At 43.3% G+C, this 14,190-nt stretch overlaps 1 pseudogene; it reads left to right on the top strand.

Moving 5' to 3' along the window:
* Window positions 1–1,286: 1,286 nt before the first annotated feature.
* Window positions 1,287–1,339, top strand: LOC138294334 (U7 small nuclear RNA; annotated as a pseudogene).
* The last annotated feature ends 12,851 nt before the right edge of the window (window positions 1,340–14,190 follow it).

Raw genomic sequence — 14,190 nt, 5'->3', positions numbered from 1 at the left:
AGGCCCCTTTTGAACCATTGGGGGACTGTGATTTGCGACATCTATCTTTGAAGACGTTCTTTTTGGTCGCCATTACTTCGGCTCGTCGGTTGGGGGAATTGGGGGCATTGGCATGTTCCTTTCCTTTTTGTAAGATTTTTCCCGATAGGGTGGTTCTGGTTCCGGTGCCTTCCTTTATTCCAAAAGTCAATTCTTCGTTCCATTCCAGGCAGGAGGTCATCCTTCCTTCATTTTGTCCGAATCCCTCATCAAGGGAGGAGGTCCGTTTGCATTCGTTGGATGTACGTAGGGTTTTGTTGGAGTATCTGCGGGTGGTGGCTCCTTTTCGTAAAGGGGATTCACTGTTTGTTAATTTTGGTCCGGCTCGCAAAGGTGAGAAACCTTCCACGGCTTCCTTGAGTCGGTGGGTTCGATCTTTAATTCTGTTGGCCTATTCCTTGAAAGAGGTGGTTCCTCCTCTAGGGATTCAGGGGAGATCTACCAGAGGCATGGCGGCTACGGTGGCAGAGCTTCAGGGGACTTCGGTGGTGGAAATTTGCAGGGCCGCCACTTGGCTTCTCCTTCGACGTTTGTGCGTCATTATAGGCTGTCGGACTTGGGTAGTTTGGAGTCGGTGTTAGGTCACCGGGTCTTATCCTCTATGAGATAATGTTTGGGGATGTTCTTGGTGCAGGATATTAAATAAAGGTCTTGCAACTCGATGTCCGTCTCCTGTGTGTTTTCTTGCTATGTCTCATTGGTTAAAAGGAAGGCGAGGGAGGGACGGGAGGTAATGCTTCCATTTTCTTACGATAATGGCATTACTCCTAGTCCTACTCCCTCGCCTTCCTTTTCCGTTCCCTCCCGGTACGGACTGTCCGAGTTGCAGCTTGGGCTTGGTTTTTGTACAGGAGGGGATAAGGGTGGGGGAGGGTTTTGAAAGGGGAAGGGAGGGTCTAGGGGGGAGGCGGGAGGCCTCATTGGTTAAAAGGAAGGCGAGGGAGTAGGACTAGGAGTAATGCCATTATCGTAAGAAAATGGAAGCATTTCCCGCTAATGAAGTGTTTCTGGTTGGCCGTGACATCTCTCAGGATGGGCGGGGCCGCAGTCGCAAAATTTGCATATTTAACAAGTCCAACAACATTTTCGTCTTTTGTTTGAATGTCCTAAGTTTTAGTCGCTGAATTCAGTTAGTTCTGTTATAACTGCAACTCCTTCGCATTCCAACATCCGTGAATATATGAAAAACGTCCTAACAGAATTCGGATTCTCTTATCTCTTGGATCAAATTGGACAACCTATTAAGCTAACATTGCTCTTTACAATTTGTCCAGTAGGCTTTTCTTAATGAAAAGCTTTTCAACCGTTGTACCGTTGTGTAATGTAAGAAAAAGAAACAGTTAACGGAGTTGGGCTGTTCTTGAATATGTTTTCTTTTTACCTTGCAGTTCTTATGTTTTTTATATATTAGTAATTATTACTAATTTATTGTAGTGAAAAACCGTTGAGAAGAGGGGTATTCCTTTGATTTTTCCAAGTTCTCCTAGTCTGAAAGTTGAGGTTTAGTTCAATAAGTACAATGCTGTGTGCGGAGTTCTGTTTTCAGAGCTAAGAACATAAATACACTGAAACAAGTTCAGCACAATGAACTAGTTAAACATAAAAATTTCGCAAAAAATCAACTGCCATGAAATAAATCGATTTGTAAACCGAGGATGATTAAATGACCAAGAAATTACAAAATCTCCGCAGGGTTATAATGTCCCAGAAATTTGCGTGGAGTTTGCTGTCAGGGTACAGACCTGCACCACACCATAGGAGTATACAATGGAGTACTGCAGGGCAAAAAAAAAAACACAAAAGCAGGGGCACAAGCGGGCAAGATCGTACCAGAAAAAATCTATGCCTTTCAAGAGGCAGCTACAAAAATAGAGGAGAGCTCTGGAAGCCAATCAAGACTTTTTTGGCAGTTTTATATAGCAGAAACGTGGCCTGAGGCATCAGAGCGCTTTAAATGAGAATCAGGCATGGCACATTTTTGCACATTTTATGCATGGGCAAATTTAGGGGCATATTTATGAGAAGTGGTGCTGCAATTAGTGCAGTGCCACTTTTCTTGCACCCCTTAGCACCCCCTAACGCCACCATGGTAGCGCTGTGTTTACAATACGGTGCACGATGGCAGTAGTTAGGGTGACTAGCGTCATAGTTTTTTACACTAGTCCGGCGCTTTGCAGGGTTAGCATAATAAATTATGACGCTAATCCTGCAAAGCACCCAGAGGCCCTTTTTAATCAATGGGAGCTTCGTTTTAACGCCGGCACTTAGCAGACGTTAAAAAATGCTGATAAAAATGGCACAAAGGAATGCCATAGATTTATTTGCGCAATTTTTACAGCCCCCCCAACATCGGAACATCCCCCTTGCGTACATTTTGCCTGATGCAGGAATAATGTGGTGCAAGGGGTTACAAAGTGGCACAATGCTAGCATTGCGCCACTTTGTAAATATGGCACAGCGTTTTTCCCCTTCCAATGCCACATCAGTGTAAAAAATTACGCTAATGTGGAGTTGGAACAGCGCAAGGCTCCATAAATCTGGCACTAAGGGGCATATTTATACTCTATTTGCGCCGGATTTTTGATGCAAATCTGGCGCAAAGTTAACTTCATATTTATACTTTGGCGCCGGACCCATCCAACACCAAATTTATGGAGTATTAGTCACTTTTTGTACGTGAAAACCTACCCTGCGCTAGTGACATGCAAGGTAGGCGTTCCCGTGCAAAAACTGACATTAAGGCATGTGCGCCTTATTCATACTCCCGCGTCATTTTGACGCAATGGAGGGAGCGGGCCTTAAAAAATGTCGCCCAGCCTGATTTGCGCTGTTTTTTAACACCTGGGTCAGGGCAGGCGTTAAGGAACCCGTGGGCTCATATCCATGGTCTCTGACCATGGAAGTAGTCAACAGGTGCCATTTCCTGCCATCCTCGCCCACCCCTGGAGGATACCCATGGATGGGGGAACCCATCCTAGGTAAGTGCAGGTAAGTAGAGGTAAGTAATCCTTTTTTTTTTTTTAAGTGGCATGGGGGGCCTATCTTGGGCCCCCCTACATGCCACTGTGCCCAATGGCCATGCCCAGGGGACAGAAGTCCCCTGGGCATAGCCATTGGGCAGGGGGGCATGACTCCTGTCTTTGCTAATACAGGAGTCATTTCCATGGGGGTTGTGCGTCAAAAAATGGCGCAAGTCAGGTTAGAGCCAAGATGTATGACTCTAACCTGACTTGCACCATTCTTTGACGCACAACCCCCATTCTTCCCTACGCCTGCGCTGCCCGGTTAGAGTCATTTATTTTGACGCTAACCAGGCCGCAGTGCCGGCTAACATCATTCCATAAATAAGGCACCCGGCTGGCGCATTGGAATGGAGTTAGCCGGCGGTAAAGTTTTTGACGCAAACCTGCGTTGGAGCTGGTTTGCGTCAAAAAGTATAAATATGGGCCTAAGTGATTTATTGATCCTTTTCCCCACTTGTGAAGTTGGCATTTGTAGCTGCTAGGCCACACCTCATCCCATGACCTTGTTTCCAGGTTAAAACCTACATTCAGCCCTCCCTCTACAAAGTCACTCTCCCCTGGAAAAAACAGAAGACATCAGGAAAAGAACCACATAGCAAGAGGGGAACGGCAAAAGCAGCACACCAGTTGGGAGACACATCCATGGCTGAAGTGCATTAACTCCACACTGCAGTAGCTCTACCAGCCAGATTTTTGGGGGCGCTAATTGTCACTCGTTTGACCCATGGTCCCCAATTTGAATCATTCCGTTCAGAGATAAAATATGTACCCATATTACTTTGACCACAGTTTATCTTCATTCAGAATGGTGTTCCTGGTGGATTAGCCTTGCTTCTTCTACCTCAAACTGATGGGAATCATTATTTGACATTTACCTATTGTGGTAGAGGCCCATTCACCTGACTCTTGCTTTTGGCTAATTTTACGGTTGGGCAGGATTACTATTTGAAATTCACATCCAAGGTACTCCAAACTTGTCCATAACTTTACAAGCATTGGAATGACTCCCTGTTTTTCTGTATGCTTGCTGCTGAATACCTGCCCTAGGATCTACTGTGTGCACTGAATTTTCATGCCCTGATGTTGAACCGTAAACACCCAAAGGGTCGAAACGTTCTTGAAAGTCCATGGCAAAAATACTTCTTGGAATCATATTGGCTACAAGGGAGCATTGAATGAATTTGAACATTATCCATACACGCTCCTTTGGATTGATTCACAAATTGACATTTTGGCCTTTCTTGTCATTCACTATTTTTTATTGATCACACTTTATTGGGAATTTTGGTTGTAGCTTTCATCACTTGCACCACATGACCACTCACAGAGCACTATTTTGCTTGCAGACCTTTTTGTTAATTTACATCACGTCAAAAAGATATTATAACCCTCCTGAGACTTTATAATTTCTTGGTAATCTTCCATATAGGTGTATAAAAATAATTGAAAGCAGATAAAGTTCTTTGAAGTTTTGTACATATATTAGGGACACTCTTAATCAGATAGGAGAAATCACTATCTCTGAATTTGGTTTAAATATTTTTTGTGATAATGTAGATTTTCCTAGTAATTTATGAAGGAAAGTCTTAATTTTACTAAAGACAAGTAGGCAACCATTATGCTTTACTTTTCTTGCTAGAATTTAATAGCAGCAGTCAAAAATAAATAAATAAACTACAAATCCCATGTGCTGAAGGTTACAAGCCAATAGGAAACAAAACATAGTACGTATTTGACAACCAATCAGAATGATCTATCAAGTATAATGACGTCACCTGACTGCAAACAGCCCTCTTTTCTTGCTAGAGAAGTTAATAAGTATGAAATAAAGGCAAAATAGACAACAAAATAGTTAGGGCCATGATAAATGAAAGAAGCTTATGACAAACGCTCATAAATCCAGGTAACAGTAACTAGTCTGGAGGAATGGAAGCGACTGGATTCCCAAGAAGGTTTGGAGAAGGACCGTCAACATATCTGAATCCAGAAGAACTGACAGCAGAATTATGAGTGAGGAAGGTTGAGAAGGAGTCGGAGCCGCTTTCAGGGTGGGAAAAAAAAACAAGAGGTTAAAAAATTGTGGTGGGATAATACTCGCCTCTGTGTCTTTAATAAAATTAAGACTTTCCTTCATAAATGACTAAGAAAATCTACATTTTACATCAAGACCGGAGGCTCTTATTATGCTTATTTAAAGCAAATTAATCACAGTTGAAGAAACATTGTCAAGAGGTTTGCAATAAAATACTCTAAACACATTGTCATTTGACCAATCAGCTGATCTGAGAATGTCCTCCAAGGGGTAACCAGCCCAATAAGACACTAGCCGGGTGGGGGTGGTGGTAGGGAAGGAGGGGATTGTACGTCAGAAAATGACGCTAGCTTGATTAGAGGAAAAACAATACCTCTAATCAGACTAGAGCCATTTCCATGCACACAACCACCAAAAACATGACTCCTGTCTTAGGAAAGACAGGAGCCATGCCCACCAACCTAATGGCCAGCACAGTGGAGAAGTGTCCCTTGGGCCTGGCCACTGCACCCTATGCCATGCAGGGGACCCCAAATTAAGGCCCCCAATGGCACTTTAAAAAATCAACTTAAAATACTTACCAATACTTACCCTACTTACCTGGGATGGGGTCCCTGTGGTGGGCGGGTGGTGGTGTTCCTGGGCTTGGGGAGGACACCTGTGAACCCATTCCAAGATGTTTAGCCATGGGAATGGGTCCACAGGTCCCCTAACGCCTGGTCTGACCTAGGCGTTAAATAATGCTGCAAAGTAAGCTTTGCACCATTATTGAGTCCCTCCTCCTACCCATGCATCTTTTTAGATGGGGGATAAATATGGCGCTATGGGGACAGCACCATTTTTTGGAAGTGAACGGCTACCTTGCATCTCATTGACGCAAGGTAGGTTTACGCATCCAAAAAATTGTGCTAACGCCAATATTGTGACGTTAGACGTGTCTAGCGTCAAAATATAAATATGGAGTTGGGTTTGTGCCGAATTTGCATAAAAAAAGATGCAAATTTGGCGCAGAGTATAAATATGCTCCTCAGAATGTAGTCAGCTGTGTGACAATTTGTCAAGAGGCTGTCTTAATTTATTCCAGACATACGTGGCTACGTGCTCATAAGGAGACCACTCTGGAGTTTGCATGATGGAGAAGTGTAAACATCGTTTCACCGGAAAAATCAAGAATTGTGTCAGTATTATTAATATTTGCCTTTGGTGACTCTCCCAGTTCATTAAAATAAGTATTACGCCTCTTCTCCACAGGCCCTGACCAGATCAATATGTCTGGATCATCCTTATCATTGTCGGAATCACCCATATCATCATCTGTGTCTCATAACTGGGTTATTTCAATAGGAAACTTTTGTTTACCAGAAGTGCCAGGCTCAGAAAAGGATTGTAGAAAAGGAGAGTCATTAGGTGAAACCGAATTGTGAGCCACCTGTTTTTTTAACTAGTAACTGAGGTATCCTTGGCCAATAATTTTCTCATGGAAGCCTCTAATGTCTTAGAAAAATCAGACATTGAATTTGACACAGCCTTCTGTACAGAATCTTTAATAAATGTATCCAAATTATCTTTAAAGACCTGAGCCTCTTCTTCCTCAGAAGAAATGTCCATATTTAATAAGACATATAATTATTAATAATAAGGATGAGGGCACCAAATAGTTCAAGAGAATGTCAGAGAAAAAAATTAACTGAACCAAACAGGTAAATCAATCCAAACAAAGGAAAAGAGGTGGTCCAGAGGATGGGACACACGAACAAGGCGTGTTTAGAAATAATCCAGAAAACAGCCTGATAGAGGCTGTTGTCAGCGAGGGAAAACGCCGAGTCAGAGGTCGTCGAGCAGGAAAACAAGGCAATTACAAACGGTCGGGAGGAACGCGGTCAGGCAATAAGAGGAGAAAAATCCTCACAGGCAAGCACTGATGCAGAAGATGATAGAGCGCAGCAAATGTTAAGGAACCTTCTAAACGAGACGAAGAACACTGAGCGCAGCGCACTCTGTCAACCGACTGCGCTCCGCTCAAAAGTATTGTGCTCAAAGTGGAAGATTGATAAAAATAGATTAATAACCACAAACTGAATAAATTACAGTAAAATACATATAAATGTCAGTGATACAATACAAAATGCACAATTATAATGAACAGTGGTAAAAAGGTAATACTAATTTGGATTTGAGCAGCAAGAAAAGAGGACTTGTTGCTCCCAGTCAAGTCATTTATATTTGGACCTTCATGTGATTAGACGTTTTACCTTTATGACAGACAACTTTTTGTAGTTCTCCAGCTTGGAATGCTGGGAGTTATAGTTTTTATCTTGGCTGCTATTGAAATAAATACAAGAAAAAATAGCATAATAGGAGGCTCTGGATCCTGTAATAAAATTCACAATTGCGGTTAGCAACAGCACATCCTATTCGGCCCAGACGGGCTGTCATTGCCAAGTTCGAGCTTAGCCACTTCACCTAAAACAGTATTTATCAGCTGCAGAAGCGCGTGGGGAACTCTACAGCCAATGAGCAGTTTGGAATTTGTGCAGCGTTATAGGATTGGCTGAGCTGCACCAATCTTACATCATTTTACAAACTACAAGCTCTTCTCACTCCCAGAGGGCTGCTAGAATATGTATTGTTTAGTGGTGGGTTTATTTCCTGTGTAACCCAGAAGTACTGAAACTAAAATATTAATAACGGAGATCAAAAATTAGGCTGAATTCATGGACGGTCTGTGTAAATACCGTACAGGCGATCACCGTAGTGCACAGGCATGTAGTATGTCGATTGGCCTGACACATCTTTCTTGTGTGCGCCGCAGGTTTTCTTGCAATACACAATAGTCTGGCAAACAAATCTCCCAAAACATGCACAGTAAGTAACTACGACCTCTAGCGATTTTGCTAAGAGTTAGCTGGAGTTATTGGATAGTGGTATACAGTCCTAATACTCATCTGTAGGATGTTTGTTTGCAACCATAGGAAGTAAGTCGGTGGTCACTGCAGTGGGACTGCAAAAACAAGCAAAAAAAAGTTCCATAAAACACATAGTAAGGATAACTGCTGTAAAGAGATTGTCCTTGGCCGCTGCGCTGGGGTACGGATAAACATAAAAGGGGGCATGACAAATGCATGCCAGAAACACATAGAAACAAAGCTTACCAGAGTGACAAATTAACAAGCCAATCACAAGTCTATGGACTGGCATAACGCCCACAGACTAATTAAAGCAAGGCGAGAGATAGCACATACGCGTTGCCTATGCTCGACCTAAAATTTTTTGATTTTCCTAGTACTATGACGGAAAGTCTTAATTTTATTAAAGACACGGAGGCGAGTATTATGCGTTTCTTTTCTTACTTTAATCAAATAGCAGCAGTCAAGAAACATACTACGATTCCCAGAAGGCCAAACAACAACAGCCAATGGGAATCAAAAAGTAGTCATAACAGTGTACACCAATCACATGCATACTAGGGTATTATGACATCACTTGACTGCGAACAGCCCTCTTTTCTTGCGAGAAAGTCAATTAGAATCAAACAATGGAAATATAGAGAACAAAATGAAGATTGCCATAATAAAAGACAAAACATCAGGACAATAGTTCAAAATCCAAGGTAACCAAGACAGATCCTGGTAGATGACTCCTGTGGGAAGTCCGGCTTTGAGCGGAGCCATGGAAGCTTGCAGAGTAGAAACCCAATCAGAAGGAGGAGACTTAAGTGGAAGGTTGAGTGATGGCCAATGGCACTAGAAGAAAGGGAGGGAAAGAAAACAAAGTTAATGAAAGTGGAGGGATAATACTTGCCTCCGTGTCTTTAATAAAATGAAGACTTTCCGTCATAGTACTAGGAAAATCTACATTTTATGGCAAGACCGGAGGCTCCTATTATGCGAGTTTAAAGTATATTAGTTATATTCAGAGAAACCTTATCAATAGGTTTACAATAAAAAACTTTGAATACGTTGTCATTAGACCAGTCTGCAGATTTAAGAATATCTTCTAAACGGGAGCCTGTCCAGAACGCTTTAGAAGCCATTGCCTCTCTGGAAGAGTGAGCTCCAAACATAGAGGTATCTATGCCCGCCAAAGACATCAACCAACGAACCCACCGGGCCAGGGTAGCTGCCGAAACGGGAGAGTGAGGTTTCCTAAATGAGATTAGTAATTGGGAATGAGAAGAGGATCTTAAATCTGCAGTCTTCAATTCATACGCTTTCAAACATTGTCCCACACATAGTTTCGGATAGTCAGGAAAATCAGGATAAAAAACTGAGGATAAATTGGTTTTAGTTCGACGAACCACAGTAAACAAAACCCCAGAAGGTGTAAATTGACGGTTAGAAATATCTAGAGCTTTAACATCTACAAGACGTTTTATAGAGACAAGGCACAATAACATGGTTAACTTTGCAGATAACATCTTTAGAGAAAGCATGAGATTATCAGGCCATGACAATAGACATTTTAAAACAATGGTAACATCCCATAACCGACTGTATTTAGGTAAAGGAGGATTAGAAAACTTTACTCCCTTTAGTAAGCGGCAGATCAAAGGATGTTCTCCAACAGGTTTCCCATTAACTAGGGAATGATTGGCAGAAATAGCTGATCTATATAGGCTGATAGTACGAAAGGCTTTGCCTTTACTGGCTTCGGCTGCTAAAAAATTGAGAATAAAAATCAAATCTGCTGAAAAGAAATCAATTTGTTTTCCCAAACACCAGCTGTGCCAAATAGACCAGGCTGATGAATAAGCCTTTTTTGTACCTGGGGCCCAAGACTGTGAGATATATTGGGAAGCTTCTGCCGAAATGCTCGGTAGAGATTGGGATTGCCTGAGACTTTCCATGCAGAGAGGGTTAGCACATTGTCCAGTATAAGAGGGTGAGAGCGTCCTAGAGGGTCGAGCAATAGATTCGGGAAGGAAGGAATCAGAACCGGGAAGTCTATTGATAGTTCTAAAAGAGCTGGGAGCCAAGTTCGTGACTGCCTGAAGGGGGTTATGAGAATTAAAGTGGCTTGTTGGCGCCTGAGATGGGCCAGCACCCTGCAGATCATGAGGAAAGGGGGAAATGCATAATTGAGGGAAGGGGACCAGTCCTGTAAGAAAGCATCTGATGCTAAGGCCAATGGATCTGGACGCCAGCTGTAAAATTGGGGAAGCTGGGAATTGAGGCGTGAGGCAAAAAGGTCTATTGCTAGGGGACCCCATTTGTTTTGTATGGTCTGGAAAATTGAAATGTGGAGTTTCCAGTCGCTTGAATCTCACAGATGACAAGAGTGCCAATCTGCCACAGAATTGATAGACCCCGGAAGATATTCTGCATGAACCGAAATGTGGTTTAAAAGGCAGAATTCCCAAAACCCCTTGGCTAATTCCGTCAGAGGTTTGGATTTTGTGCCTCCAAGATGATTGATATAACGAACGGCAGGGATGTTGTCCATTCTGAGGAGAATGGCACAGCGCACTCTGGTTTTTGCAAGGCTTCTGATTGCAAAGGAGCCGGCAAGCATCTCTAAACAGTTGATATGCATTTTGGACTCCTCTGACGACCATGTGCCTCCAGTCGAGATTGGTCCACATCGGGCCCCCCATCCTGATTGGCTTGCATCTGATTCTAATACTATATCTGGGGCTGATGCAAAGATAGTCCTTCCGTTCCAAGCATCTAAATGGTCTATCCGCCATTGAAGCTCTGTGCGAGAATCGACGTCCAGTGGAATGATATCTGCGTACGAGAGACCCTTCCTTAAGTGACAATTTTTTAACCTTTGAGGGGCTCTGTAATGGAGAGGACCTGGGAATATGGCTTGAATTGAAGAGGAGAGTAGACCCACAATTCGCTCTAACGTTCTCAGTGAGATCTGAGAACTGCGAAGGACTTGCAGAATTTCCGACTTTATGGTCTTGATCTTTGCAGAGGGAAGCCTCAGAGTGGCCGAAATTGAAATTATTTGGAATCATAAGAATTCTATAACTTGAGAGGGAATTAGAATGGATTTTTCTCTGTTTATGATGAAACCTAGGTCCGATAGCAGGGAATGCGTGAGAGATAGATAAGACAGGAGGGACTGTGGAGACTGAATCATTATTAAAATATAGTCGAGATAGATGATGAGTCTGACGCCTTGCGCCTGAGAAAAGCTACCACAGGTTTCATGAGTTTGGTGAAACACCATGGGGCTGATGAGAGACCGAAGGGTAGAGAGGTAAAATGAAAAAACTGGTTTGACCACTGAAATTGGAGACACTTCCTGAAATGAGAATGGATTGGGTCTACTAGATACGCATCTTGAAGATCCAATCGAACCATCCAATCCTGTTGAAGAAGAGTATCTCTGAGATGGAGAATAGTTTCCATTTTGAAATGATGGTAGACCACAAAATGGTTGAAATACTTGAGGTTTACCACAGGGCGCACCTTTTTGTTTTTCTTTTGAACCAGAAAAATTGAGGTGGTAAAACCTGTTGGATCGGGAAGGATAGGAACAATTGCTTGTTTTTGCAATAGAGATTGCACTTCCGAAGTTATGAGAGAAGCCATGTCTGAGGAAAAACGAGGGAGAGGGGGTAACTGAGTCTGAATAGGACTTGTGTAAAGTTCTATGGAATAACCCTGAATAGTGTTGAGAATCCACGGGTCCGCCGTGATTTCTGACCACTTTGGTAGGAAAAAACAGAGACGCCCTCCTATGGGAATGGAAGAAAAAATATGACTTACTTGGTTCGGAAGAGGGTCTGGAGTTCCTGAAGCCTCTGGAACGGAAGCCCCTGCTTCTTTGGGGATAAAACTGCGGTATATATATTCCTGGTAGGACGCGTTATGATATCCTCTGGAACCTTGATTGTGGTATGCACGGCCGGCAAAGCAGTTCCTTCCTCTGCCAGCCCTTGCAAAAACACGCGGTGAAAACATATTTTTCATCGATTGTTGAGCCTTGTCCAGTGAAGTAAAAGTTGTTACATACTTGCTTAGCTCTTTGATGAAGGACTCTCCAAACAGTGCACCATCTGTCTGAGAGTTGGATTTGACAGTCGCCAAGTTGACTAACTTAGAGTCAAGTTTCAAGAGGAGACCCTTGCGCCTTTCATGCGTAAGGGCGGAATTCGCATTACCTAAAAGGCAAAAGGTACTTTGGACCCATAAAGTAAGCTCCTCAGGATCAATGAAGGAACCATCGATTCTGGCCGCCTCCGCAATGTCAAAAATACGGGTTAGGGGCCCCATAACATCCAGCAATTTATCTTGGCAAGAGGCCCACGCTTTATCCACCCCTTTGCGTGGATCCTTGCCCATTTTTGTAAAAAATGTTAAGAGAGGTTGGTCAATAGAGGGAGTAGCAGATAGATTACGGGACAGGGAGGGGCGGGGACACTCTGATTTTAATTTCGCCCTGGTTTGTTTGTCCAAGGGGCAATTAATTTTTGCTGAGACATATTGTGCAACATGGTCTGCGGGAACCCACTCAGTGGAGTTGGGGTGAAGTATATTGGAAGGGTCAAACATCGGGAAACCCTCAGGGTCCAGGAGCGTGGAGATTTGAAGGGAGGATAAGTTGGCCTTCTTGGGGGGGCGGGGGAGAAAAAGTACCATCGTCTGCGTCGTTCGAGACACTGGAATCAGAGTCCAAATCCGACAAATCGTCATCCGTATCAGGGATGGGTGAAATAATCAAGGGAGAAATAATCTTCTTTGCTTTAGATTTATGTTTTAAATTTGATTTCCCAATGTCCACATTTTTATACTCCTTGGTGGGAGCCTTTTGAGGAACGGAACCGCGTCCTCTGCCACATGTGAGGAGACCTCACTTCTCTTTTGCGCCAATTTTTTGGATTTTTTAGGATTTTTACTGGGAGAAAGGCGCTGACTGCATTCCCCCGCAGCCTGGGCCGACATAGTCCTAGAAATCATATCAGAAAATGAATGTTCTAGGTTTTTAGACATTTTTTGTATAGAGGAGGATACTGCCTGATGGACAGAGGATTTGATGAAGGCAGAGAGTTCTTGCCTAATATCCTCAACATCATGATGTGAGGGGGAATTATCTGAATTCATGATGTTAATGAAACTGGGCAGAGAGGGGTTAAAATTAGGGAAGAGGACGTTTTGTGGGCGTTGCCGAGCTGAAAAAACAGCTGCGAGGCAAACGAGGGAGGAAGAAGGACTGTGAAGCCAAAAGAAAATCGAGCAGGTATTTTATAAACGAAAGCCTGCAATTTGCTGCGAGGCGCGATAAGCAGCGCGTCTAAAAATAGCTGCTAGGCCTCAGGGGAATAGAGCTTGGCAGAGCGCCCAGTGTTTCCTCAAGCGCGAGCAGGCTAACTGCCGCCTGAGGAAAGAACCGGGTACATGGCAGGAGAGCGCGCGGGGCGCCGCGCGCTAGGAAAACGGTTAAAATTCGAGCGCGCGAGCCGAGAAGCGCTCGAGAAATGCGGCAACCTGCCGTCTATATAACTAAAGAAATAAAGTTAAAGCAAACACGTTTGCAAAGCGCGAGTATAAAATAAATAAAGGTCAATAATAATAATGACACAACATTAAAACACTGTCAAATTGTGTGGAGAAAGATAAAAGGGTACTTATCTTGACTACGAGCAGCAAGAAAACAGGGCTGTTCGCAGTCAAGTGATGTCATAATACCCTAGTATGCATGTGATTGGTGTACACTGTTATGACTACTTTTTGATTCCCATTGGCTGTTGTTGTTTGGCCTTCTGGGAATCGTAGTATGTTTCTTGACTGCTGCTATTTGATTAAAGTAAGAAAAGAAACGCATAATAGGAGCCTCCGGTCTTGCCATAAAATTAATAACGTTAAGAGGTAGCTAGGCGAAGGTAGGAACTTGTAAATCTGCCCTTTTGGTGCTGGTTAGCGTTGTGACACTAACCCAGCGCAAAGTGTAAATCTCACCGTCATATTCTTGTCTCTGGGGAGCATCATACAACAGCAAGGTCATTCGTTTTTCTCAGGCGCCCATCGTGTTAATAGGTTACAGTCCAGGTGAGAGAGCTGAGTCCGGGAGGGGAGACCGCGGCTGAGTAACAAACTTGCAAACATCCGTGCAGTCAGCAGTAAAAGGATGCAGTACCGCAGGCTG

This window comes from Pleurodeles waltl, chromosome 4_2, assembly GCF_031143425.1.
Source record: "Pleurodeles waltl isolate 20211129_DDA chromosome 4_2, aPleWal1.hap1.20221129, whole genome shotgun sequence".
Classification (NCBI taxonomy): domain Eukaryota; kingdom Metazoa; phylum Chordata; class Amphibia; order Caudata; family Salamandridae; genus Pleurodeles; species Pleurodeles waltl.
Note: the sequence above shows the minus strand (reverse complement) of the source record. Positions and strands in the feature narration are given on the sequence as shown.